Here is a 6,010-nt window from a genome sequence, read left to right as displayed (position 1 = left end):
ATACTTTAAATCAAAACTATCTGTTCACTTTCCTTCCCCAGAGTCCCCACCCCATGGTTACTGGGTTTGTGGTTGTTAAGCAATTTATTAGGGGTCGACTCCTTAGAATTTTTGCCTAGTAGTTATGGTTCTGGACTTGCAACCCAGAGGTGATGAGTTCAAATCCACCATGGCAAGTTGTGAAATTGAAATCCAATTCAATAAATCTAGTAATTTGTTGACTGGCACCAGAAAATGTCTATGAAAGCTGTCGGATTGTTGTAAAAATCTAACTGGTTCACTAATGTCCTTCAGGGAAGGGAACCTGCCACCCATACATGTGACTCCATACTCGCACTGCGTGGTTAACTCTTAATATCCTCAGAGCAACCAGTGATGGGCAATATATACTGCTTTGCCAGTGCTGCTTGCATCCCAAGAATTAAAAGAAAAGGTCTCCTCTGAACCTTCTCTAGTATAAACATTTGCAGCTTCCTCTTGGAGTTGAGGTACACGACCTGCAGTTATCAGTTTAGTTTCCCTACTCGTTTCAAAGCCGGGATGTCCCAATTATAGTACAGTGATCAGAGGTGTTCAAAATCATGAAGAGTTTTGATAGAGTAGATAGGGAGAAACTGTTTTCATTGGCAGGAGGGTTGATAACCAGAGGTCGCAAGATAATTGGCAAAAGCTGTTATGATCTATCATAGATCATAACTGCCTCAAAGAGCGGTGGAAGCAGATTCAATAGTAACTTTCAAAAGGGAATTGGATAAATACTTGAATAGGAAAACTCAACAGGGCTATAGGGAAAGGGTAGGGGAGCAGGACTAATTGGATAGCTCTTTCAAAGTGCCGGCACAGGCACGATGGGCCGATTGGCCTCCTCCTGTGCTGTATGATTCTACTTCATATGGGCATTAACTACTGGGCCTGGAAATTCCCTTTCAGGCAGTGCATTCCCTATCATAACAACTTTTGCCAATTAACTTAAATCTGTGTCCCCTGGAAATTCCACAGAGGTTTTCCTGATCTCCTGCTGTAACTTTGGTGAGAATTCAGCAGAACTCCCAGAGTTTAACAAAGGTACTAGAGCATTAGTGACTAAGGTCATATCAGGGAAAAATAGTAAAAAGTTAAAATGAAAAGCGCTATATCTGAATGCATGAAGCATTCGTAACAAGATAGATGAATTAATGGCACAAATTGAGATAAATGGGTTTGATCTAGTAGCCATTACTGAGACGTGGTTGCAGGGTGACCGAGGTTCAGAACTAAATATTCCAGGGTACTTGACTTTTAGAAAAGATCGGCAAAATGGAAAAGGTGTGGGAGTGGGGAGTAGCCCTGATAATAAAGGATGAATCATAGAATCATAGAAGAGTTGCAGCACAGAAGGAGGCCATTCGGCCCATCGAGCCCGTGCCGGCTCTTTGTAAGAGCAATCCAGTTCGTCCCATTCCCCCGCCCTTTCCCTGTAGCCCTGCAAATTTTTTCCTTCAAGTATTTATCCAATTCCTATTTGAAAGCCACGACTGAATCTGCTTCCAGCACCCCCTCAGGCAGCGCATTCCAGATCATAACTACTCGCAGCGTAAAAAAGTTTTTCCTCGTGTTGCCTGTGGCTCTTTTGCCAGTCACGTTAAATCTGTGTCCTCTGGTTCTCAACCCTTCCGTCAGTGTCTCTTTATTTACTTTATCTAAATCCTTCATGATTTTGAACACTTCTATCAAATCTCCTCTTAACCTTCTCTGCTCTAAGGAGAACAACCCCAGCTTCTCCAGTCTATCCACGTAACTGAAATTAACTTGTCAACCTGTCCTGCCACCTTCAAAGATTTGTGAACAAAAACCCCAAGGTCTCTCTGTTCCTGCACCCCCTTTAGAATTGTACCATTTAGTACAACATAACAGGCTCATCAGCAAAATTGAAGCCCATGGAATAAAAGGGGCAGTGGCAGCACGGATACGAAATTGGCTGATTGACTGGAAGTAGAGTAGTGGTGAACGGTTGTTTTTTGGACGGGAGGGAGGTATACAGTGGTATTCCCCAGGGGTCGGTACTAGGATCACTGCTTTTTTTTGATATATATTAATGACTTGCAATTGGGTGTACAGGGCACAATTTTAAAATTTGCAGATGACACAAAACTTGGAAGTGTAGTAAACAGTGGGGAGGATAGTAATAGACTTCAAGAGGACATAGACAGGCTGGTGGAATGGGTGGACACATGGCAGATGAAATTTAACATAGAGAAGTGTGAAGTGATACATTTTGGCAGGAAGAATGAGGAGAGGCAATATAAACTAAATGGTACTAAAGGGGGTGCAGGAACAGAGAGACCCGGGGGGTATATTTGCACAAATCTTTGAAGGTGGCAGGACAGGTTGAGAAAGTGGTTAAAAAAGTATACGGTATCCTGGGCTTTATAAGTAGAGGCATAGAGTACAAAAGTAAGGAAATTATGTTGAACCTTTATAAAACACTGGTTCAGCCATAGCTGGAGTATTGTGTCCAATTCTGGGCACCGCTCTTTAGGAAGGATGCGAAGGCCTTAGAGAGGGTGCAGAAAAGATTTACTAGAATGGTTCCAGGGATGAGGGACTTCAGTTACATGGATAGACTGGAGAAGCTGGGGTTGTTCTCCTAAGAGCAGAGAAAGTTATGAGGAGATTTGATAGACGTGTTCAAAATCATGATGGGTTTAGACAAAATAACTAAAGAGAAACTGTTCCCATTGGCGGAAGAGTCGACAACCAGAGGACACTGATTTAAGGTGATTGGTAAAAGGTGAAGTGAGGAAAAACTTCTTTACGCAGCGAGTAGTTATGATCTGGAATGCGCTGCCTGAAAGGGTGGTGGAAGCAGATTCAATCGTGGCTTTCAAAAAGAAATTGGATAAATACTTGAAGGGAAAAAAATTGCAGGGCTACGGGGAAAGAGCGGGGGAATGGGACTAACTGGATTGCTCTTACAAAGAGCCGGCACGGGCTTGATGGGCTGAAAGGCGTCCTTCTGTGCTGTAACCGTTCTATGATTCTATGTTATGAAGGTGGAAGTAGGCGGTCTTGGCGATGGAGCAGATTTGTGGTCAGAAGCTCATCTCGGAGTCAAATAGGACGCCAAGGTTGCGAACAATCTGGTTCAACCTCAGACAGTGGCCAGGGAGAGGGATGGAGTCGATAGCTGGGGAACAGAGTTTGTGGCGGGGACCGAAGACAATGGCTTCAGTCTTTCCAATATTTAGCCGGAGGAAATTTCTATTCATCCATACTGGATGTTGGACAAGCAGTGCGACAAATCAGAGACAGTGGAGGGGGTGAGAGAGGTGGTGTTGAGTTAGGGCTGGATATCGTAAGCATACACGTGGAACCTGCCGTTGTGTTTTTGGATGATGTCATCGAGGGGCAGCATGTGGATGAGAAATATGGCCTACTCCTGCTCCTATTTCTTATGTTCTCCAAAGATTTGTGCACATATATCCCCAGGTCTCTCTGTTCCTGCAGATAAAGACAGCAGTGAGAAAGGATCTTAGCTCAGAAAATCAGGATGTAGAATCAGTATAGGTGGAGCTAAGGAATAACAAGGGGCAAAAAAACACTGGTGTGAGTAGTTTATAGGCCCCCTAACAGTAGTTATAGTGTTGGACAGAGTATAAATCAGGAAATTCGAGCAAGTAACAAGGGTAATGCAATAATTGTGGGGGACTTTAATCTTCATATAGACTGGACAAACCAAATTGACAAAAGTAGTTTGGAGGACGAGTTCATGGAATGCATTCGAGATAGTTTTCTAGAACAATATTTCGAGGAACCAACTCAGTAACAGACTATTTTAGATCTAGTATTGTGTAATGAGACAGGGTTAATTAGTAATATTATAGTTAAAGATCCTCTGGGGCAGAGTGATCATAATATGATAGAATTTCATATTGAGTTCAAGAGTGATATAGTTAAATTCGAAACTAGGGACTTAAATTTAAACAAAGCCAATTATGTAGGTATGAGGGGCAAGGTGGCTACGGTAGATTGGGAAATTAGATTAAAAGATATGATAGTAGATAAGCAATGGTGAACATTTAAAGAAATAATTCATAATTCTCAATGAATATACATTCCCTTGAGGAACAAAAACTCCACGGGAAAAATGATTGGCTAACTAGAGAAGTTAAGGATAGCATTAGATGAAAAGAAGATGCTTACAATATTGCCAAAAAGAGTAGTAAGCCTGGGGATTGAGAGGGTTTTAGAGATCAGCAAAGGAATTGATAAAGAAGGAGAAAATTGAATATGAGAATAAACCAGCAAAAATATAAAAACAGATTGTAAGAGCTTCTACAAGTATGTAAAAAGGAAGAGAATAGCAAAAGTAAATGTGGGTCCCTTAGAGGCTGAGACAGGAGAAATTATAATGGGGAATAAGGAAATGGCAGAGACGTTAAACAAATATTTTGCATCTGTCTTCACGGTAGAAGACACAAAAAACATATCAGAAATATTTGGGAACCAAGGATCTAATGAGAGTGAGGAACTTAAAATAATTAACATTAGTAAAGAAAAAGTACTAGAGAAATTAATGGAACTAAAAGCCGACAAATCCGCTGGACCTGATGGCCTACATCCTAGGGTTTTAAAAGAGGTGGGTGTAGAGATAGTGGATGCATTGGTTTTGATCTTGCAGAATTCTCTAGATTCTAGTACGGTCCCCGTGGATTGGAAGGTAGCAAATGTAACCCCGCTATTCAAGAAAGGAGGAAGAGAGAAAACAGGGAACTACAGGCCAGTTAGCCTGACATCAGTAGACGAGAAAATGCTAGAATCTATTATTAAGGACATAGTAACAGGGCACTTAGAAAGTCATAATATGATTCAGCAAGGTCAACATGGTTTTATGAAAGGGAAATCGTGTTTGACAAATCTATTAGAGTTTTTTGAGGATGTAACTAGCAGGGTGGATAAAGTGGAACCAGTGGATGTAGTATATTTGGATTCTCAAATAGCATTCAATAAGGTGCCACACAAGAGGTTGTTACACAAGATTAGGGTTCATGGGATTGGGGGTAATATATTAACATGGATTGAGGATTGGTTAACAGACAGAAAACAGAGAGTAGGAATAAACGGGTCATTTTCAGGTTGGCAGGTTGTAACTAGTGGAGTGCCGCTGTTTACAATATATCAATCACTTAGATGAAGGGATCGAGTGTAATGTATCCAAGTTTGCTGATAATACAAAGCTAGGTGGGAAAGTAAGCTGTGAGGAGGAAGCAAAGAGGTTGCAAAGGGATATAGACAGGCTAAATGGATGAGAAGGTGGCAGATGGAATCTAATGTGGGGAAATGTGAAATTATCCACTTTAGGAAGAATTGAAAAGCAGAATATTTTTTAAAAGATAGAGACTAAGAAATGTTGTCATTTAGAGGGATTTGGGTGTCCTTGTATACAAATCACAGAACGTTAACATGCAGGTACAGCAAGCAATAAGGATGGCAAATGGTATGTTAGCTTTTATTGCAAGGGGGTTGGAGTTTGAGTAAGGAGGTCTTGCTGCAATTATATAGGGCTCTGGTGAGACCACACCTCGAGTACTGTGTACAGTTTTGATCTCCTTATCTGAGGAAGGATATACTTGCCTTCAAGGCAGTGCAACGAAGGTTCACTAGATTGATTTCTGGGATGAGAGGGTTGTCGTATGAGGAGAGATTGAGTAGAATGGGCCTATGATCTCTGGAGTTTAGAAGAATGAGATGTGATCTCATTGAAACGTATAAAATTCTTAGAGGGCTTGGCAGGGTAGATGCTGAGAGGCTGTTTCCCCGGCTGGAGAGTCTAGAATTAGGGGGCAAGTTCCAAGATAAGAAGTCAGCCATTTAGGACCGAGATGAGGAAAAATTTCTTTACTCAGAGAGTTGTGAATCTTTGGAATTCTCTACCCCAAAGGGCTGTGAATGTTCAGTCATCGAGTATATTCAAGACTGAGATCGATAGATTTTTGGACACTAAGGGAATCAAGAGATATGGAGATAGGGC

The sequence above is a fragment of the Heptranchias perlo genome, chromosome 25, assembly GCF_035084215.1.
Source record: "Heptranchias perlo isolate sHepPer1 chromosome 25, sHepPer1.hap1, whole genome shotgun sequence".
Lineage (NCBI taxonomy): Eukaryota > Metazoa > Chordata > Chondrichthyes > Hexanchiformes > Hexanchidae > Heptranchias > Heptranchias perlo.
Note: the sequence above shows the minus strand (reverse complement) of the source record.